Genomic DNA, 23,896 nt, shown 5'->3' with positions numbered 1-23,896 from the left:
CTAAGCAAGTCCTGGGCTGCGCAGAGACTGCACAAAATCAGTTTGTGCAGCTCTGCTACACATGCGTTCGCACACTTGCACAGCTCAAAAACTCTACACCAGTAGGCGGCGACAATCTGATCACAGGGCTGCAAAAATCCCTGCCCAGTGATCAGGTCTGAATTAGGCCCTAATTTAGCCGCCATTGCTCAGGCTCAAATTGAATATAACCAACTCCTCAAGGCAGAGGTGACTGAGTTGAAGCAAAGTATGTCAGGGCCTTGCCCATTCCAAAAGATGACGCCAGCCAACGGCGTGGAGTCCTATCTGCTCACTTTTGAGAGGACTGCCACTCTACTGAAATGGCTGGCAGAGGAATAGGCAGAGAGAGACCCCTATTTAACGGGAGAACCCTAAAAAGTTTATATGGATCTGCCGGCGCAGCGTGCCACATCCTATCCCCATTTGAAAACTGCTATTTTAGCCAGAAGTGGGGTGACTGGTATGGCAAAAGCACAAAGATTTCAACACGGATGTTGCTGTATGGACACAGTTGGCCGAACTAGCTCACCTAGTGCGGACCTGGCTGCAGCCAGACATGAACACAGCTCTACAGATCAGAGATAATAGCTGTGGACCACTGTGTAAGGAGCTTTGAAACTACAAAGGTGGACCCTGCAAGCAAGGAAACTATGAGGACTTAGCCCAGACCATCGAAAGATATCTGGCCTTGGGAAAAATGGCAAAAACTTTAGATTGAGGGCCCAAGCCTTTTCCTCGCCAATATAAGAAGGACCCTGCAGAGGTCCCGGGTGGGGCAGGGTCCATTCTCTGTTATGAGTGCAGAGAAATGGGACATATCTGGCGGGACTGTCCTAACCATGCTGAGCTTATGTATTGTGGAATAGGAAAAGTAAACCGGCCTACCCACAGATTGTATGTGTGCCTAACCTCCCCAGTAGAGGCTACTCTATTCTGAGTAGCAGTCCAGATTGGAGCCCAAGAGTTCTGGGGACTGGTGGATACCAGGAGTAAGCTATCCTTGATCTCAGCTGACTTGGTACCCTCATGGGGCTGTGGAATAGTACCCCTATGTGAAATTCTAACTGGTTTGGCAAGGAAAGGAGGTACAACTGGTAGCTACAGTGGTTCCTCAGTCACCATACCCATTAATATTCGGTCAAGACTTTCCATTACTGAGGGACATTATTTCCTTCCAAGAGGAGCCCAAACTTACGGTCACGGGAACAGCCAGAGAAGCAAACTCTTTCCTACTATGAGCTTTAACTGGACATGAGGAGTGACTGCTGGACCAACAGGCCTCTCCTTCAGAAACCAGGGAGGCAGTTGAAAATGAGGGGAGCTGGGAGGCTGACTGTCTTGGGTGTCCTTGTCAGACTTTGGCCGTGACAAGTTACATGATGCCAACATGTCGGTTGATTTCGACAAAGTAGCTGGAATAGATGGACAAATAGAGCTTCCTTTATCCCCAGAAGGTACCCCTTACTTTGCTTTGAAAGGGAATCTGTTATATAGGGTAGCATACCTGCAGGGTAAAAAAGTGTATCAGTTGTTAGTGCCCCTGAGTTCATGTGAGCCTAGTACTTCAGTCAACCCATGCCCAGTTGTGGGAAGGTCATCTGGAGGTAGAGAAAACCTTACAAAGGGTTAAACAGCGATTCTTTCTGGCCAGGAGTGTTTGCTGCAGTTCAAAAGTACTGCCGCGAGTACCCCGTGTGCTAAAGAACAAGCCCTCACCTACAATACCGAGCCCTTCTGGTACCCCTGCCTATCATTTCCATACTCTTTGAATGGATTGGTATGGATATAGTGGGACCCATTGACAAATCTGCTCGCGGACACCAATATATTCTGCTAATATTACAGCAAGGCATCCTGAAGCTATACCGTTAAGGAACATTAACTCTAGTACCATAGTCTGAAAGCTGTTAATAGTTTATTCCCGGTTGGGTATACCAAAGGAAATCCTTACTGATCAAGACACTCCCTTTGTATCGAAGATTATGAAAGGTATGTGTAGATTGTTAGGTGTGAGAAAGCTAATAACTTCAGTGTATCATCCGCAGATGGATGGACTAGTAGAGAAATTTAAGCATACCTTAAAACAGTTGATACGGCGGGCTATAGCCCAGGATAGATGGGCCTGGGATCTGCTACTACCCTATTTAATGTTTGCCATTAGGGAAGTGCCGCAAACATCCACAGGGTTTAGTCCCTTTGAACTTTTGTTTGGTAGACGGCCTCGAGGCATTCTTGATCTGATAAAGGAGGGTTGGGAGAGACAGTCGGTCTCAGAACCTAATGTGGTGCAGTTTGTGTCTCAGTTGTACCAATGGATTCACCAGGTAGAGCCTCTTCTTCAACAGAACATGCATCTCGCTCAAAGTAAGCAAAATAAATGTTATGACAAAACAGCAGTTAATCGATCATTTAAGCCAGGTTACCAAGTACTAGTACCAACGCAGGAAAGCAAGTTGTATGCTCACTGACAATGACCATACGAGTGATAGAAGCCGTAGGGACCATCCATTATAAGTTTGTCAAGAAGGGACGTGGAAACCGGTGCAAATCTATCACATTAACCTGCTTAAGCCTTGGAAGGGGGAAACGAAACAGGTCTCTAATCTAGCCACGAAGTGTCTGGGATGTCGGGTAGCTATAAAGGAGACTTTGTCCCCAACTCAACGACACCAGGCTAAGGAGCTCATAAGGAATAATGTCTTTTCGCCTCTCCCAGGATGGACACAGATCATAAAGCATGACATAGTAACTCCAGTGGGTGTAAAGATGAAGCTGCGACCTTATCGAATTCCGGAAGAGAAGAGAGCAGCAGTAAGACAAGAAATCCAAGAGATGTTACTGCTTGGTGTTATCGAGGAATTCAATAGCGACTGGAATAACTCAATAATGCCGTTGTCCAAACCGTCAGGCGCTCTAATGTTCTGCAATGACTTCCATCCGTTAAATAAGGTCTCAACGTTTGATTCCTATGCCATGCCTCGAATCGATGAGTTAGTGGAACATCTCGCTAAAAGTTATTATCTGACAACATTGGATCTGACAAAAGGGTATTGGCAAATCCCGCTAACAGAACAGGTGAAAGCGAAGATGGCATTCTCAACCCCTAATGGGTTATTCCAATATCAGGTACTGCTTTTTGGTCTACATGGGGCTCCAGCCACTTTCCAGAGGGTAATGGATCGAGTATTAAAGATTCAAAGAGGTTATGCTGTTGCCTACCTCGATGATATTGTCTTATTTACTCAAAATTAGGAGGACCAATTACCCAAAGTACAGGCAGTCCTTGAGTCTCTCCATCTTCATGGTTTACAGCCAACCCAGAAAAATGCGCTTATTGGTATGAGTGAGGCCAAATATCTGGAAAGATATTCCAATACAATCTGGAAAGATATTCCAATACATAGTTGGAAGGGGACAAGTAAATTCTCGAAACCAACAAAGTGGAGGCTGTACTTACTTGGCCTAAACCTATTTAGAAACCTACCTACGGACCTTGTTAGGTTTAGTAGGCTATTATAGGAGATTTATTCCCAATTTCACAGCCAGAGCGCCGGGTTTTAACGGAATTTCTGAAGAAAAATAACGTAGTCAAAATTATCTGAGCACAAGAGGTAAGAGAAGCACAGAAAGACTTAAGAGAAGCCTTGTGCTCATAACCAGTTTTACAAGCGCCGGGCTACAAAAAAAAAATATTTTACAGACAGATGCTTCAGAAATGGGCTTGGGATCTGTTCTGGTGCAAGAAGTGGATGAAGAGGAAAAATAAGAATTTACTTACCGATAATTCTATTTCTCATAGTCCGTAGTGGATGCTGGGGACTCCGAAAGGACCATGGGGAATAGCGGCTCCGCAGGAGACTGGGCACAAAAGTAAAAAGCTTTAGGACTACCTGGTGTGCACTGGCTCCTCCCCCTATGACCCTCCTCCAAGCCTCAGTTAGGATACTGTGCCCGGACGAGCGTACACAATAAGGAAGGATTTTGAATACCGGGTAAGACTCATACCAGCCACACCAATCACACCGTACAACTTGTGATCTGAACCCAGTTAACAGCATGATAACAGAAGGAGCCTCTGAAAAGATGGCTCACAACAACAATAACCCGATTTTTGTAACAATAACTATGTACAAGTAATGCAGACAATCCGCACTTGGGATGGGCGCCCAGCATCCACTACGAACTATGAGAAATAGAATTATCGGTAAGTAAATTCTTATTTTCTCTAACGTCCTAGTGGATGCTGGGGACTCCGAAAGGACCATGGGGATTATACCAAAGCTCCCAAACGGGCGGGAGAGTGCGGATGACTCTGCAGCACCGAATGAGAGAACTCCAGGTCCTCCTCAGCCAGGGTATCAAATTTGTAGAATTTAGCAAACGTGTTTGCCCCTGACCAAGTAGCTGCTCGGCAAAGTTGTAAAGCCGAGACCCCTCGGGCAGCCGCCCAAGATGAGCCCACTTTCCGTGTGGAATGGGCTTTTACAGATTTTGGCTGTGGCAGGCCTGCCACAGAATGTGCAAGCTGAATTGTACTACAAATCCAACGAGCAATCGTCTGCTTAGAAGCAGGAGCACCCAGCTTGTTGGGTGCATACAGGATAAACAGCGAGTCAGATTTTCTGACTCCAGCCGTCCTGGAAACATATATTTCCAGGGCCCTGACTACGTCCAGCAACTTGGAATACTCCAAGTCCCTAGTAGCCGCAGGCACCACAATAGGCTGGTTTAAGTGAAATGCTGAAACCACCTTAGGGAGAAATTGAGGACGAGTCCTCAATTCTGCCCTGTCCGTATGAATAATTAGGTAAGGGCTTTTATAGGATAAAGCCGCCAATTCTGATACACGCCTGGCTGAAGCCAGGGCTAACAGCATTACCACTTTCCATGTGAGATATTTTAAGTCCACAGTGGTGAGTGGTTCAAACCAATGTGATTTTAGGAATCCCAAAACTACATTGAGATCCCAAGGTGCCACTGGAGGCACAAAAGGAGGCTGTATATGCAGTACTCCCTTGACAAACGTCTGAACTTCAGGAACAGAAGCTAGTTCTTTTTGGAAGAATATTGACAGGGCCGAAATTTGAACCTTAATGGACCCTAATTTGAGGCCCATAGACAGTCCTGTTTGCAGGAAATGCAGGAATCGACCCAGTTGAAATTCCTCTGTAGGGGCCTTCCTGGCCTCGCACCACGCAACATATTTACGCCAAATACGGTGATAATGTTGTACGGTTACATCCTTCCTGGCTTTGGTCAGGGTAGGGATGACTTCATCCGGAATGCCTTTTTCCTTCAGGATCCGGCGTTCAACCGCCATGCCGTCAAACGCAGCCGCGGTAAGTCTTGGAACAGACATGGTCCCTGCTGGAGCAGGTCCTTTCTTAGAGGTAGAGGCCACGGGTCTTCCGTGAGCATCTCTTGAATTTCCGGGTACCAAGTCCTTCTTGGCCAATCCGGAGCCACGAGTATAGTCTTTACTCCTCTCCTTCTTATAATTCTCAGTACTTTTGGTATGAGAGGAAGAGGAGGGAACACATACACTGACTGGTACACCCACGGTGTTACCAGAGCGTCCACAGCTATTGCCTGAGGGTCCCTTGACCTGGCGCAATATCTGTCCAGTTTTTTGTTGAGGCGGGACGCCATCATGTCCACCTTTTGGTTTTTCCCAACGGTTCACAATCATGTGGAAGACTTCTGGGTGAAGTCCCCACTCCCCCGGGTGAAGATCGTGTCTGCTGAGGAAGTCTGCTTCCCAGTTGTCCACTCCCGGAATGAACACTGCTGACAGTGCTATCACATGATTTTCCGCCCAGCGAAGAATCCTTGCCACTTCCATCATTGCCCTCCTGCTTCTTGTGCCGCCCTGTCTGTTTACGTGGGCGACTGCCGTGATGTTGTCCGACTGGATCAACACCGGCTGACCCTGAAGCAGAGGTCTTGCCTGACTTAGGGCATTGTAAATGGCCCTTAGTTCCAGGATATTTATGTGAAGTGACGTTTCCATGCTTGACCACAAGCCCTGGAAATTTCTTCCCTGTGTGACTGCTCCCCAGCCTCTCAGGCTGGCATCCGTGGTCACCAGGACCCAATCCTGAATGCCGAATCTGCGGCCCTCTAGGAGATGAGCACTCTGTAACCACCACAGGAGAGACATGTGGTGGTTACAGAGTGAGACAGGGTTATCCGCTGATGCATTTGAAGATGCGATCCGGACTATTTGTCCAGCAGATTCCACTGAAAAGTTCTTGCGTGGAATCTGCCGAATGGAATCGCTTCGTAAGAAGCCACCATCTTTCCCAGGACCCTTGTGCATTGATGTACTGACACTTGGCCTGGTCTTAGGAGGTTCCTGACTAGGTCGGATAACTCCCTGGCTTTCTCTTCCGGGAGAAACACCTTTTTCTGTACTGTGTCCAGAATCATCCCTAGGAACAGCAGACGTGTCGTCGGAATCAGCTGCGATTTTGGAATATTTAGAATCCATCCGTGCTGTCGTAGTACTACTTGAGATAGTGCTACTCCGACCTCTAACTGTTCTCTGGACCTTGCCCTTATCAGGAGATCGTCCAAGTAAGGGATAACTAAGACGCCTTTTCTTCGAAGAAGAATCATCATTTCGGCCATTACCTTGGTAAAGACCCGGGGTGCCGTGGACAATCCAAACGGCAGCGTCTGAAACTGATAGTGACAGTTCTGTACCACAAACCTGAGGTACCCTTGGTGAGAAGGGCAAATTGGGACATGGAGGTAAGCATCCTTTGATGTCCAGCGACACCATATAGTCCCCTTCTTCCAGGTTCGCTATCACTGCTCTGAGTGACTCCATCTTGAACTTGAACCTTTTTATGTAAGTGTTCAAGGATTTCAGATTTAAAATGGGTCTCACCGAGCCGTCCGGCTTCGGTACCACAAACAGCGTGGAATAATACCCCTTTCCCTGTTGTAGGAGGGGTACCTTGATTATCACCTGCTGGGAATACAGCTTGTGTATGGCTTCCAATACCGCCTCCCTGTCGGGGGGAGACGTTGGTAAAGCAGACTTCAGGAACCGGCGAGGGGGAGACGTCTCCAATTCCAATTTGTACCCCTGAGATACTACCTGCAGGATCCAGGGGTCCACTTGCGAGTGAGCCCACTGCGCGCTGAAATTCTTGAGACGGGCCCCCACCGTGCCTGAGTCCGCTTGTAAGGCCCCAGCGTCATGCTGAGGACTTGGCAGAAGCGGGGGAGGGCTTCTGTTCGTGGGAAGAGGCTGTCTGCTGCAGTCTTTTTCCCCTTCCTCTGCCCCGGGGCAGATATGAGTGGCCTTTTGCCCGCTTGCCCTTATGGGGACGAAAGGACTGAGCCTGAAAAGACGGTATCTTTTTCTGCTGCGAGGTGACTTGGGGTAAAAAGGTGGATTTCCCAGCCGTTGCCGTGGCCACCAGGTCCGATAGACCGACCCCAAATAACTCCTCCCCTTTATACGGCAATACTTCCATATGCCGTTTGGAATCCGCATCCCCTGACCACTGTCGCGTCCATAATCCTCTTCTGGCAGAAATGGACATCGCACTTACTCTTGATGCCAGAGTGCAAATATCCCTCTGTGCATCTCGCATATATAGAAATGCATCCTTTAAATGCTCTATAGTCAATAATATATTCTCCCTGTCCAGGGTATCAATATTTTCAGTCAGGGAATCCGACCAAGCCACCCCAGCAATGCACATCCAGGCTGAGGCGATTGCTGGTCGCAGTATAATACCAGTATGTGTGTATATACTTTTTAGGATATTTTCCAGCTTCCTATCAGCTGGTTCCTTGAGGGCGGCCGTATCAGGAGACGGTAACGCCACTTGTTTTGTTAAGCGTGTGAGCGCCTTATCTACCCTAGGGGGTGTTTCCCAACGTGCCCTAACCTCTGGCGGGAAAGGGTATAATGCTAATAACTTTTTAGAAATTAGCAGTTTTTTATCGGGGGAAACCCACGCTTCATCACACACCTCATTTAATTCATCTGATTCGGGAAAAACTACGGGTAGTTTTTTCACACCCCACATAATACCCTTTTTTGTGGTACTTGTAGTATCAGAAATGTTCAAAACCTCCTTCATTGCCGTGATCATGTAACGTGTGGCCCTACTGGAAAATACGTTTGTTTCCTCACCGTCGACACTGGAGTCAGTGTCCGTGTCTGTGTCTGTATCGACCTGAGGTAACGGGCGCTTTTGAGCCCCTGACGGTGTTTGAGACGCCTGTACAGGTATTAACTGATTTGCCGGCTGTCTCATGTCGTCAACAGTCTTTTGTAAAGTGCTGACACTATCACGTAATTCTTTCCATAAGACCATCCAGTCAGGTGTCGACTCCCTAGGGGGTGACATCACTAACACAGGCAATTGCTCCGCCTCCACACCATTTTCCTCCTCATACATGTCGACACAACGTACCGACACACAGCACACACACAGGGAATGTTCTGATAGAGGACAGGACCCCACTAGCCCTTTGGGGAGACAGAGGGAGAGTTTGCGAGCACACACCAGAGCGCTATATATATACAGGGATAACCTTATATAAGTGTTTTTCCCTAATATTGCTGCTGTATATATTTATATGCCAATTTAGTGCCCCCCCCTCTCTTGTTTTACCCTGTTTCTGTAGTGCAGGACTGCAGGGGAGAGTCAGGGAGCCTTCCTCCAACGGAGCTGTGAGGAAAAAATGGCGCCAGTGTGCTGAGGAGATAGGCTCCGCCCCCTTCTCGGCGGCCTTTCTCCCGCTTTTTTATGGAAAAATTGGCAGGGGTTAAATGCATCCATATAGCCCAGGAGCTATATGTGATGTATTTTTTGCCAAAAAAGGTGTTTTTATTGCGTCTCAGGGCGCCCCCCCCCAGCGCCCTGCACCCTCAGTGACCGGAGTGTGAAGTGTGCTGAGAGCAATGGCGCACAGCTGCGGTGCTGTGCGCTACCTTATTGAAGACAGGACGTCTTCTGCCGCCGATTTTCCGGACCTCTTCAGTCTTCTGGCTCTGTAAGGGGGCCGACGGCGCGGCTCTGGGACCCATCCATGGCTGGGCCTGTGATCGTCCCTCTGGAGCTAATGTCCAGTAGCCTAAGAAGCCCAATCCACTCTGCACGCAGGTGAGTTCGCTTCTTCTCCCCTTAGTCCCTCGGTGCAGTGAGCCTGTTGCCAGCAGGTCTCACTGAAAATAAAAAACCTACTTTAAACTTTTACACTAAGCAGCTCAGGAGAGCCCCTTAGCCTGCACCCGTCTCGTTCGGGCACAAAAATCTAACTGAGGCTTGGAGGAGGGTCATAGGGGGAGGAGCCAGTGCACACCAGGTAGTCCTAAAGCTTTTTACTTCTGAGCCCAGTCTCCTGCGGAGCCGCTATTCCCCATGGTCCTTTCGGAGTCCCCAGCATCCACTAGGACGTTAGAGAAAAACAGTTATAGATCCTAGCCAAAAGCTCTTACCTAGAGAGAGGAGATATGCCAAAGTAGAGCGGGATTGTCTGGCGATTAAAATGGGCAGTGGAAACCTTGAAATATTACAGATGGAGCCTCCGTTATCTTGGCTGGGTGAGGCATTAGTTGCGATCGGTCATACGCAGCGTGCCTGGGTGCAAGGAGGCTCGCCTAGTCGTAGGGAGGTGCACAGAGCGTTTGGCGTTACCTTTAAGTGTAATACCTGCAATCGTCCACCAGATGTTGCTTTTTAAAATCACCAATGCGCATGCGGGTGGTGTCCATTAAAATACAATACTGAAGTACATAGTAAGAACAACTTTACTGGTGCATCTCAATACGCTACAATATGCTACAGTATTTCATACAGTATATTACAGTGTACAGACGAAAATACAGTAGTACAGTATATACAGACGCAAATGAACGTGATAATGCCACAGTATAGTTTATTGACGTTAGGAATATGTGAGCGTCCAAGTCTCGCAGACAAATCAACAAATAAAACCAGTAGTGTACACAGATGCAAACGAACCTGTGGTCTATTGATGTTAGGGATATGTTAGTGTCCAAATCCCATAGCCATTACAGCATAATCAAAACCAATGGGCTTATGCATCTGGCATTCGGCGACGTGTCCGAGTGGTGAAGTGTGCCGCTTCCCATGCTTAGAGTCCCTGGTAAGATTCCCAAAGTGCGAATGCATGTTAATTTTTTCCTGACACTTTATACATTTTTTTTGTATCTATTGTACTGTACTATACTTTCACATTCAATAGAAGTGTGCACACAAGTTTTACATAAAGCAGGGCAAAGCTGCAGGAGCGTATCTGCTATAAAATATACAGCGGCTATGAGGAAAAGGTTCTATGCACTGTAAGGTACACATACAATTCGGTAGCAGGCCAGACTCGATTGAAATGGCTTCCACCCATGACCCCTTGCCTCATGGAAGCCCTCTGCTATCAAGCCAGTGAATGCATACTGTAGGTTTGGCAAGTTACTGGGCACTGCTGAAGGAGCATCACAATACCCTAAAATACACAGAGGCGATAGGGATAAGTGAGCTCTATGCACATTACGATACACCGGACTTGATGGCATCGCAAGTTGACAAAATGTCTGCAGCCCAAGTCCCGACGCCTCGTGGCAGCGCTCAGCTATGGAGCAAGGCTACCGGGCAATGCTAAAGGAGTATCTGAATACCCTAGCTAAAATACACAGGGGCAATAGGGATAGGCGAGCTCTATGCACTTTACAATACACCGGACTCAATCGCATAGCAAGTTGACAAAATGTCTGCCTCCCGTTATCCCTTGCCCCATGGAAGCCCTCAGCTATGGATCGAGCAACGGCATAGGTTATGCAGGCTACAGGGCAATGCTGAAGGAGCGTCTCAATACCCTAGCTAAAATACACAGGGGCAATGAGGTCTCGTAGAGTGATCAATTAATAAATATAGTGTATAGAGATGCAAAACAAGGAGTTTAAGCTACAGTACAGTATGGTCCATTGAAGTCAGGGATATACAGTACAGTATGTGAGCGGCCAAGTCCCCTAGCCATTAGGGCATAATCTAAAACCAATGGCAAGGGATCATTGCTTACTGCACATTTAGACATAAGCTTGTGTATCTGTCATGAGGTGTTTTTTCCCCTGACACTTTATTTTTTTTTCTATTGTAATATACTGTACTGTTACTGTACTTTACATTCAATAGAGATACTGTATGCACACAGGTTTTACATGAATCAGGGCAATGCAGCAGGAGCGTCTCAATACACTATCTAAAATAAACCATGACTATGGGTGGGGATACAGTAAGGGAGTCCTGCCACCATAAGCTGTCTGCTGTGTACAGCAGATTTCTGTCTGGGATGCATTTGTGTGTTTCTCTTCCATAAATTTGGCTGAGGCATAGTGTTTTGGATCATTGTTTTGGAAAATCCTGTGATGAGATGGGTAATTTTTACTCACGAATGGCACCATACATGAAAATGTTGTTCATCAATAAGCAACTAATTTTATTGTGCATTTACATGCATTTACACGGATAAAACAGAGGTCCTTATGATACGACCGCAACATCAAAGGACAAGACTGCAGCATAGCCAACCAACTGGACTTACACTCGGGGATTCAGAATTACAGACCAGTGATCGTGTCCGGAATCTTGGCGTTGGTGGCTTGACACTTAAACATCAGATATCAGCCACAATAAAATCCTCATTCTTTCACCTGAGGAACATAGCCAGAATCAAGCACTTAATTCCCTCAGATGATATGCCAAAAGTCATACATGCATTTGTATCATCTCGTTTAGACTACTGTAATGCCCTCTACCTTGGTCTACCAGCAAAAGAATTGCAACGCTTACAGCTGGTGCAAAACACAGCTGCCAGACTATTAACCAACCAGCCCCGTTCTAGCCACATAACACCCATCCTCTACTCCCTTCACTGGCTGCCTGTAAGATGGCGAATCATCTTCAAGATTGGCTTACTGAGTTTCAAAGCATTACATGACCAGGGCCCAAGGTACCTGAAACAGCTTCTGGCCCCATACTGCCCCACTCGATTACTGCGATCTGTAGATGAAGGACTTTTAGCAGTACCTAGAATCTACCGTAATTCATCTGGGGGTCGAGCTTTTAGTCATGCGGCTCCGACTCTATGGAACTCACTTCCCCGCACAGTGCGAGAGGCCCCAACTATAGAATCCTTCAAAAGTAGACTCAAGACTTTTCTGTTTACTCAAGCATTTCCATAATGTCCCTTTTAGTATCTTCATGCTTCTGTATTTTATGAAAATGTACTTCATTATTTTCTGTACTATATTATGCTATGTATCTGTTAAGCGCCTTGAGTCCTATTGGAGAAAGAGCGCTATATAAATAAAATTATTATTATTATTATTGTACAGCACAGCATGTGTTTTTAAAGAACACAGGCACAGAATAAAGTACAGTACCTTCAAAAAATAATAGGGTGACGTTTCCGGAATGACATTCGGGAGAACCTCTCAAGAACAACAGACGATTCATCTGTGAAAATGACATTGTGAAATGTTTCACCACTCTCAGTCCATCGCCATGCCTGTTCAACTCTCTTTTCTTTATTCACATCTCTAATCATGGGAGATATCCTGTGATTCGCCAAAAATAATTAATCAGATACAGTAATAGATTACAGTATATACAGTAGACAGTATGTACAGTATACTGTACTGTGTATATATACTGTATACATTATACTGTATATACATTACAGTATATACACAGTACTATGTGTGTATATGTATATATATATGTGTGTGTGTGTGTGTGTGTGTGTATATGTATGTGTGTGTGTATGTATATATATATATATGTATATGTGTGTGTGTGTGTGTATATATATATATATATATATATATATATATATATATATATATGTATGGTATGTAGGCGGCACTCGTGGACTTAATTCAAATAAGAAACCCGGACACTCCTGGGTTGAATACAACGTTTCGGATTTATTATCCTTCGTCAGGTATATAACAAATGCAAGAAATCAAGCTTACCTTTATGCAGTTAAGAAACACCAAGTGAAAGTGAAAGTAAGTGCAAAAACACTCCCCATGCTGCTGCTGCTGACGTCATCACCAATAGACGGCGCCTGAGCAGTGACTGGGACAAAGTGAAAATGAAAGTGAAAGTAAAAACCGTTACCATGGTTACAATGATACATTGTACAAACGGACATTACTACAAATGATCTTACAGCAATACTACAAAAAATAGCAACATAACCATTATAAGAAACAATTAAAGGAAATCATTTCATTCAGTCCATGCGGGGAAACGGTATTCAAAAGATGTATCCATTTAATTTCTAACTGCAGAAGGATCTTTCCTCTATCACCCCCCCTGATATCTTCCTTGACATGGTCCAACATCATGTAGCGTAATGAGGAGAGACTGTGCTTGCAAGTTTTAAAATGTTTGGCAACAGGCTGATCTATGTTTTTCCCTTCCAATATCTGCTTAATGGCACTGCGGTGTTGTGCCATTCTTTCTTTGAACTGGCACACCGTTTTGCCTATGTAATATAAGCTGCAAGGGCACCTAATGCAGTAGATCACATATTTGCTGGTGCAAGTAAAAACATGTTTTAATTTGATCTGTTTACCACTATGTGGATGCCTGATATAATTGCCGGTGTCCAGATAGGTGCAAGTAGTGCAACCTAAGCACCTGTAGTTTCCTGGTTTTTTAGTCATGAAGTGTTTAGGATATGTGGGTGACATGTTAGCAATGTCAACATGTATCACATGGTCCCCGATGTTTTTACCCCTTGTATAACAAGGTAGTAACGCGCTTTCAGACAATTCTGCAAGGTCTGGGTCTGCTTGGACTACTGGCCAAACCCTTTTAGCGGTACTGACAATGGTCTTAGTAGATACCGTGTAATTGTTGACCCAAATCATGGTAGTGTCTATTTTATTAGGTTTGGGACAGGTGATATTCTTTACTTTAGGTGCTTTGAGTGCCTTAATTTTAGCTGATTGTAAATCCTTGTTGCTGTACCCCCTTTCTAGAAATTTTTTAGTCATAAGTTCCATTTTATTCACCTCATCAACAGGATCACTGCAAATGCGGTGAACCCGTAAGAATTGCGAATAGGGGAGACCTCTTTTAAGGGAGCTCGGATGGTGGCTGGAGGCATGCAGCATATTGTTGCAATCAGTGGGTTTCTGGTAAATAGATGTACTGAAGTCAACACCACGTATTTTTACCTCTACATCTAAAAAATGTATGTTTTCCTTTTGAATGTTCCACGTAAACTTGATGTGTCTGTCCCTAGTGTTGGCCAGTGACATCATATTAGTGAATTCCTCCTCTGTGCCCCTCCATAGGAGGAACACGTCGTCTATATATCTTGTATATAGGGGTATGAGATTGGCCAGGTCCTGGTCATCAAAGAACAATTGGTGTTCAACTAGGAACATGAAAGCATTCGCGTAGGTTGGTGCGACACAAGATCCCATCGCACAACCCCGGGTCTGCAGGAAAAATTCATTGTTAAAAATAAAATAATTTCTCTCCAAAACCAACCTCAAAAGTTGCAAGAAAAAATCCACATTAGGACCAAGATAGAGGGTGTTATTGGTAATCAAACTTCGTACAGCCTCGAGTCCCCTGTCATGAGGAATACTAGTGTATAGGCTTACTACATCAATAGTGCCTAGCCAGCAGTCTTCAGGTATAACACCAAAAGATCTGAGTTTATGCAAAAACATTGTCGTGTCTTTCAGATATGTAGATTGATTCTGAACTACCGGCTGGAGGTAAAAGTCAAGATATTTGGATACTTGATAGTACAAGGAGTCCCTTGCAGACACAATGGGTCTGCCAGGTGGCTTCTCACTGTTTTTATGCAATTTGGGAAGCATATTGAATACGGGTACCCGTGGATAATTACAACACAAAGCATTCTTTACAGATTCAGTAATATGTCCAGCCTCAACCGCAGACAGCAAGACATCCTCAAGCTCCCTTAGATACATAGCAGTGGGATCAGCCTCTAGCTTGGTATACACATTATCATCACATAACTGTCTGTAAGCTTCATCTCTATAATCACATAAGTCTTGCACCACAATGCCCCCACCTTTATCGGCAGGGCGTATTGTTATGTCATTACAGGTCACAAGATCACGCAATGCCTGCCATTCAGCAGGTGATAAATTCATGGTGCTAGTGACATTTTCTTTTTCACATAAATCAATACAATTAGTGACAGTTCTAGTGAAAGCTTTTATGGCTGTGTTGGAAGAATAGGGGTCAAAGTTAGATTTTGGTTTAACAGGACATGCTGGTTTATCAATTTTAGTTAAAGGTTTATCAGAGTCATTTTTACTAAAGAATTCTTTCAGTCTCAGTTGCCTGTTAAGGCGACTCAGATCAACTTTGCTTTTGAGACTATTATGGGGGTTAGTCGGAACAAAATTCAAACCTTTACTCAACACCGCAGTCTCAATGTCAGTCAATGTGCGTGATGATAAATTATATATCATTTCTTTGTTGTTTTTGCAGCTCGCTTTGGTCTCCCTTTGGCATTGGCCGCCACGTCTGGTTCTTTGTCTTCTGCGCCGTCCTCCTTTGCTCTCGTTTTTACCCCTAAAGGGGAACAACCTCTGGAATTGGTGCGACTGGTGCTTGGTAGTTCTGCTTCACTGTGAGAAGTTCCACTGGAGGTGTCAGTATCTTGAGATGATCGTCCAGATTGTTTATTAAATTTATTGAACCTCCTGCGGTATGGTCTCCGTCCGCCCGGTTGCGGATTCGCCCAGTAGTATACCCGGTTCTCATCATAGTCTCTATTGACAGTGGCCAATTTTTTGGTTTTAAATTGAATTAATTCAGATCTGTATTTTTCTACCTCTGTGTTTAATTTAGCGATCCAGTCCACAGAAGTATCTGAGATCAGAGCATCCAGGCTGTTCTGCTCCAGAGTTTTAATTTTCTCTCTGGTGATGGCTAACTCCCTTGTGGATTCTTCAATGACGAGCAGCATTAAGTCAAACGAGGCTTTGTTTAAAACGGCTGCCCATTTCCGACAGAAATCTGTGTTGAAGCGTCCAATGGTGGGCATGTTTTTAATGCGAAAGCCCCTGGGGATTTTTTTCTCCCGAAAATAGTCCGATAAGCATACTCCATGTAGGTAGAAATCAGTTTCCCTGTTTCTGAGTCTCAGAAAATCAGTATAGATTTGTTCACTGGTTTTGACTCCAGTAGTTTGTGCCAGCTTGTCTGTGATCAGGATCCTGTTGGCATCAATATCAGATAAGGATAGAATTTCCCCGGTTAGTAGTGTAGTTGCTCTGTATCCTGGAACGTCCTCTGGTATCGTATCCATGATGTGCGGTCAGGTGCAGGATAAAATCAAAGAAAATATACTGACCCACTTGGTTCAAAGAAGTGCGGTTGCCTTAGCAATGGTGTGGATATGGCAGTCCAACCAATAGTAGAGTAAAGATACACTCGGCACTCCGCCAAATAAATGTAGACATCTTGCCCGGTGCCTTCCTTCTGAGTTTGATATAAGTATGGTATGTAGGCGGCACTCGTTTACTTAATTCAAATAAGAAACCCGGACACTCCTGGGTTGAATACAACGTTTCGGATTTATTATCCTTCGTCAGGTATATAACAAATGCAAGAAATCAAGCTTACCTTTATGCAGTTAAGAAACACCAAGTGAAAGTGAAAGTAAGTGCAAAAACACTCCCCATGCTGCTGCTGCTGACGTCATCACCAATAGACGGCGCCTGAGCAGTGACTGGGACAAAGTGAAAATGAAAGTGAAAGTAAAAACCGTTACCATGGTTACAATGATACATTGTACAAACGGACATTACTACAAATGATCTTACAGCAATACTACAAAAAATAGCAACATAACCATTATAAGAAACAATTAAAGGAAATCATTTCATTCAGTCCATGCGGGGAAACGGTATTCAAAAGATGTATCCATTTAATTTCTAACTGCAGAAGGATCTTTCCTCTATCACCCCCCCTGATATCTTCCTTGACATGGTCCAACATCATGTAGCGTAATGAGGAGAGACTGTGCTTGCAAGTTTTAAAATGTTTGGCAACAGGCTGATCTATGTTTTTCCCTTCCAATATCTGCTTAATGGCACTGCGGTGTTGTGCCATTCTTTCTTTGAACTGGCACACCGTTTTGCCTATGTAATATAAGCTGCAAGGGCACCTAATGCAGTAGATCACATATTTGCTGGTGCAAGTAAAAACATGTTTTAATTTGATCTGTTTACCACTATGTGGATGCCTGATATAATTGCCGGTGTCCAGATAGGTGCAAGTAGTGCAACCTAAGCACCTGTAGTTTCCTGGTTTTTTAGTCATGAAGTGTTTAGGATATGTGGGTGACATGTTAGCAATGTCAACATGTATCACATGGTCCCCGATGTTTTTACCCCTTGTATAACAAGGTAGTAACGCGCTTTCAGACAATTCTGCAAGGTCTGGGTCTGCTTGGACTACTGGCCAAACCCTTTTAGCGGTACTGACAATGGTCTTAGTAGATACCGTGTAATTGTTGACCCAAATCATGGTAGTGTCTATTTTATTAGGTTTGGGACAGGTGATATTCTTTACTTTAGGTGCTTTGAGTGCCTTAATTTTAGCTGATTGTAAATCAGCAAATCCTTGTTGCTGTACCCCCTTTCTAGAAATTTTTTAGTCATAAGTTCCATTTTATTCACCTCATCAACAGGATCACTGCAAATGCGTTTTTACTTTCACTTTCATTTTCACTTTGTCCCAGTCACTGCTCAGGCGCCGTCTATTGGTGATGACGTCAGCAGCAGCAGCATGGGGAGTGTTTTTGCACTTACTTTCACTTTCACTTGGTGTTTCTTAACTGCATAAAGGTAAGCTTGATTTCTTGCATTTGTTATATACCTGACGAAGGATAATAAATCCGAAACGTTGTATTCAACCCAGGAGTGTCCGGGTTTCTTATTTGAATTAAGTCCACGAGTGCCGCCTACATACCATACTTATATCAAACTCAGAAGGAAGGCACCGGGCAAGATGTCTACATTTATTTGGCGGAGTGCCGAGTGTATCTTTACTCTATATATATATATATATATATATATATATATATAATGAATGTGGTCATCCGGCACTCTGGATGAAGTAAGGTAATAGCCGGGGTGCCCTCCTGAAATTGCATATAACAAAGAATCCTCCCTAGGTCCTTGATAAGGCCTCTATAGAAGAATACACGGGTGGCACTCCATGGTATTAAAGAAGCAAAGTGTATGCTGTACTTTTGAATACACTTTGCTTCTTTAAGATCGTGGGGTGCCGCCCGTGTTTTCTTCTATAGAGGCCTTATCAAGGACACAGGGAGGATTCTTTATTATATATATATATATATATATATATATATATATATATATTCAGAGCCGGCCATATGCAAACTAGGCAATTGCCTAGGGCATTTGATATGCCTAGGGGCGTCAGCAGCTTCTGCTGATTAAAATGATATGCGGCATGTCTATATTCTGTGTGTAGCATTTCATATGCGGATACAGCCACAGTCTCACACAGTATATAGGCATGCTGCATATCATTTTAATCAGCAGAAGCTGCTTGTGCATCCTAGCCACATAGCAATGCAAATAAGATGCATTTTCTTAAAAAAAGGTGCCCGATGTTAGCATTGAGGCAAGATTTATGAGGACACATCTGTATCCAAGCAGAGGCAGAGGTCACAGTGTTAATGGCAGTGTGAGTGGGTTGGTTGTGCAGTAGTGTTCAGAATATGTGTAAGGAGCATTATGTGTGTCATGTAAAAATGTATTAATAATGTGCAACATATGTGTAAGGGGCACTATGTGTGTTATGTGTATAAGGGCATTAATAATGTTTGGCATTTGTGTAACAAGGTACTACTGTATGTGTGTCATTATGTGTATAGGGGCACTAATAATGTGCAGCGAATGTGTAGGGGGCACTATGTGTGTCATTATGTGTATAAGGGCATTAATAATGTGCAGCATATGTGTAAGGGACATTATGTGTAAAAGGGCATTAATAAAGGTTGTCATAATGTGTAAGGCGCATTATGTTTATAAAGACATTAATAATGTGTCTCATATGTGTAAGGGGCATTACTGTGTGGAACTATGTGTATAAATACATTACTAGTGTGGGCATTATGTGTATAAGGTGCTCTACTATGTGGCGTTGCGTAAAGAAAGGGCACTACTGTGTCATCTAATGTAAATAAAGAGCAATAGGGTGTGGTGTAATGTGAATAAGGAGCAATTCAGTGTGATGTAATGTGAATAAGGGGCTCTACTGTGAGGAGTAACGTTTATAAGGTAAAGTGATACTACTGTGGGATGTAAAATTAATTATGGACACTATCGCATGATCAAATGTGAATAAAGTTGCAGTACTATGTGGCGTAATTGGAATTGGGGTTACTATTGTGTGGCCATGCCCCTTGCCAGCAAAAACACCCCCCTATATGGGCTGTGCGCCAAATGTGCGAACTGTTCCTATTTAAAATATAGGGGTACAAACACCAAAATAAGGACTGCTATGGGTGAGGGGTGATGGTGCTGGGAAAGAGGTGCAAGCTCAGAGGCAGAACCAGCGGTGGTGCTAGGGGGCACCAGCCAAATCTTGCCTAGGGCATCATATTGGTTAGGGCCAGCTCTGTTTATATTGTATACAGGGTATACACAATACAGTATATACCTGTACTGTATATACTGTGTACAGTATAATAAAAAAATATAAAAAAATTATAAAAAAATAATAAATATATATACACACACACACACACTGTATGTCAACAGTCAGGCGGCACTCAGATGAATAAATAGGCAGTTGTAAATGCAATGTTTTGACCACATGATAAAGTAAACTGCTTTGAAACGTTGAATTTACAACTGCCTGTTGCCTGTTTATTCATCTGTGTGCCGCCTGACTGTTGGTATAGATTGGACCCGCTGGGTTACCTACTGTAGGAAGGCATTTCGCTACGGTGGCAATAGCAACTGTATCTGACTATTGGGAGTTCTGCTTGAAACACACATCAATATATATAAATATATATATATGTGTGTGTGTGTGTGTATATATATATATATATATATATATATATATAGATATATATATAGATAGATAGATATAGCAGAGTGAAGAAGATCCGGCACTCAAAGGACTTGCTATGAAGCAAAAAGCTGGTTTGAATAACGAGCTGACAGCGCAGCTTCAATGAGTCAACGTTTCATTTATTTTCATAAATTTCGTCAGGACAGGAATATTCCTGTCCTGACGAAATTTATGAAAATAAATGAAACGTTGACTCATTGAAGCTGCGCTGTCAGCTCGTTATTCAAACCAGCTTTTTGCTTCATAGCAAGTCCTTTAAGTGCCGGATCTTCTTCACTCTGCTATCTACAACTATATATTTTGGCACCGAGGCACTTATATTGTTCATTTGGATCCTAAGGAGTGCCAGTCCTTGCAATACGATATATATATATATATATATATATATATATATATATATATGTATATATATGTATATATATATATATATATATATATATATATGTGTGTGTATATATATATATATATATATATATATATATATATTTATTACAGTACACACTCTGTATAATGATTTACGTCTTTGTTTTATCACTTATCAAGGGATTATTAACTGTGAATAAGTATGCATTTATGCTTTTATACTGCTTTCAGCATTTTACCTTGTAGCGCCAAAGTTCCATCCCATTTTCTGTCGCATCCTTCTGATGCTGGTGATCGATATGTCCAGATACTTGAAATGGAGAATTTGTTTTATTTGCGAAGCCATACGCTCATCATCCTCACAAGTTAGTTCCTCCACAATTTCTTGCACTCTCCTACAGTACAATACAGTATGAAAAATTCGAATTAATGAAAAGCACAATCACAGGAAGATAAAGTGTTTCTTTTTTCTTTACTATTACAACAAAATTGACTATTGTATACAGGAAGTCAGTTAAACATTACAGTACTGTACCGTACGTACCATGTGCATTTTGTAGGAAATGCGAATCTGGGCGTTGTTCGCTCGAAAACGTGATAGCGCACAGTTTCTAAAGTGACTATAATGCCACTTTCCTTGAGCCATGCATGGATCTCTTTGATGCTTTTATTTTCTTTTTTCATGTTGGCGATTATTTTGCTCATAGTTTTGTTGATAGTTACTACTGGCATGTTGTCCAACCGTAACTACTGTGTGGAGAAAAAAACACTTGTGAATACTGTTTTTTTTTAAATTGACACATTTGAAAATTTGCATCAGTTTTATGTTAAAAGCTTATACTGTACATGTTTACTATACAGTATCCGATGTACAAATTTAAGTACTGTATACTGTACTGTACAGTACTGAAAATACCACATCAGTGTTATGGACTGTATATACTGTCCTGTATAAAACTGTTGAATAATCCTCCTTGGAAGTGCATGGGCCCTGTGAGACTTACAGTACTGTACAGCATAAGGGACGACTGATGTACTGTACCAGCATTACATACAGTATATGTCACTATTGTATGTAAATTCTTCAATTATTGCCTACCAGCAATGCTGCTTACTGCATATTAAATACTGTATGCTTAGAAATGTGCGTCTCAATACGGTAGTTAAAAAACACAGGGGGCTATGGGGATAAGCGAGCTCAATGCATCGTAAGATACTTTACGCCAGACTGAGGGGCATAGCCAGAACTTTGTGGGAACCACAGCAACAGTTTGAAGGGGCACCCATCCCAATGTTTGTAGAGAGACTCTTCTCTGCAGCAGTTTTTAAATTTATGCCCTATAATGTCCTGCAGTACTGTACTGTTGCTCATTTTCTGAACCATAGTAGAGCCTTATTTAATGTTATGCCCCATAGTAGTGCCCTACTGGCAGAGCCGTTTCTTGCGGCGGGCGAGGCGTGCATTCGCACGGGGCACCCGCCGTGGCTCTAGGTGGCTCAGTATGCTGCTCCCCCTCCTCCCCATCATTATTACTCCGCTCGAAGGGTGGAATTTCATGCACTGATGTGCTTGCGTCGTGACGTCACGACGCAACCACGCCATTACACGAAACTCTGCCCCCGAGTGGAGTACTGATGACGGGGAGGAGGGGGAGCTGTCCGGGAAACCTGCCAGCAAGCTGGGTGGAGGGAGAGGCAGGCCGACGTGAGCCGAAGAGCGGGGAGCGGGAGGACCGCTGCAAACTTAAGTATAACTTTTTCTCTCTCTCTCTCTCTCTCTCTCTCTCTCTCTCTCTCTCACTCACTCTCTTTTTCTTTGTAGAAGGGGACGCTGACTGCCGTAATGTGTATAATGGGGACTCTTGCCTCCTGTAATTTGTAAAATGGGGACACTTGCCTGCCGTGATGTGTAAAATGGGGATACTTGCCTGCCGTAATGTGTAAAATGGGGATACTTGCCTGCCGTAATGTGTAAAATGGGGACTCTTGCCAGCCGTAATGTGTAAAATCGGGACTCTTTCCTGCCGTAATGTGTAAAATGGGGATTTAATGTATCAAGGGCATTGCAGTGTGTGGCATAATATGGTGCAGAGGGCATTACTGTGTGGGGCTTAATATGGTAGTTTTTTTTTCTCCCTGTGGTGGTCGTGATCTGTTGGTGCAGGGTAAAAAAAACGTAGTGTAAGGTAGGCTTTCCAGATGAGGCCACGCCCATTTTAATGAGACCACTCCCATTTCAACAAGGCTACATCCCCTTTCCAGGAGCGGGCGGGCCAAAGGCGCGCGCAAAATCTTTATCTTTTTTATTTATGGTGGGGGCGCATTTTTTTATGGCAATGGGGCAGGGGAGGCGCATTTTTAAATCTCGCACTGGGAGCCAAATTGCTTAGAAACAGCCCTTCCTACTGGGGTGTGGTATGTTAGGTCCACAGTAAGTAGGTTGACAATGTTTGAGTCAACCACTATTGGTCGACAGTAAGTAGGTCGACAGGGATGCTAGGTCGACAGGATCTTTAGGTCGACAGTCTAGGTCGACAGGTTAAAAATTAAAATGTCGACGTGAGGTTTTTTTTTATTGTGTTTTTGGTGTCGTTTTCTCCGTATAGTACCCGGGAACCCCAATTAGTGCACCGCTTTGCTTGCCATGCTTCGGGCAAGGTGCCTCACTCCGCTACCGCTGCACTCGGCACAGGTTGCTATTCTCATTCGTAGTCCACATGGATCGTTAAGTATGAAAAAGTTCCAAAAAATCATTTTTGGGGGAAAAACTCATATCGACCTAAAGACCCTGTTGACCTAGCATTCCTGATGACCTACTTACTGTCGGCCAATAGTGGTTGACTCAAACATTGTCAACCTAAAGACCGGATCCCCTACAATGAGCAGGTCCAGGTGCATACAGTACCTACTGTAGATACAATACAGTATATTGCAGGCCCCATGTAAAAAGTTTGAAAGGACCCCTACATACCACCCAATGGCTAAAAAATTTAGAGACAGTACAGTAACACATGTAACTTTGACAGGGAATATGTCCCCCTCTCTGCTCTGGGCCCCATAGAAGCTGCACTGCCTACACCTACAGTATAGTATGGTACAGTAACCCACGCACATTACGATATACCGGACTCGATCGCATAGCAAACTGATAAAATGGCCGACGCCTGAGTCCCCCCGCTCCGTGGCAGCACTCCGCTATGGAGAGTGCGACTGCACTGGTTTTGCTGGCTACAGGGCAAAGCTGAAGGAGCGTATGAATACCCTAGCTAAAATACACAGAGGCGATAGGGCTAGGTGAGCTCTATGCACATTACGATACACCGGACTTTATCGCATTGTAAACTGAG

At 44.0% G+C, this 23,896-nt stretch overlaps 1 protein-coding gene across 5 annotated transcripts in view; it reads left to right on the top strand.

Moving 5' to 3' along the window:
* The window catches only part of B4GALNT2 (beta-1,4-N-acetyl-galactosaminyltransferase 2 (SID blood group)), a 230,382-nt gene that overhangs the window by 75,333 nt on the left and 131,153 nt on the right, over positions 1 to 23,896 (top strand). The gene's annotated exons all lie outside the window — the stretch shown is intronic.

The sequence above is a fragment of the Pseudophryne corroboree genome, chromosome 3, assembly GCF_028390025.1.
Source record: "Pseudophryne corroboree isolate aPseCor3 chromosome 3, aPseCor3.hap2, whole genome shotgun sequence".
NCBI classification, from domain to species: domain Eukaryota; kingdom Metazoa; phylum Chordata; class Amphibia; order Anura; family Myobatrachidae; genus Pseudophryne; species Pseudophryne corroboree.
The sequence above is the reverse complement of the archived record's forward strand: the minus strand, read 5'-3'. Positions and strand labels throughout refer to the sequence as shown.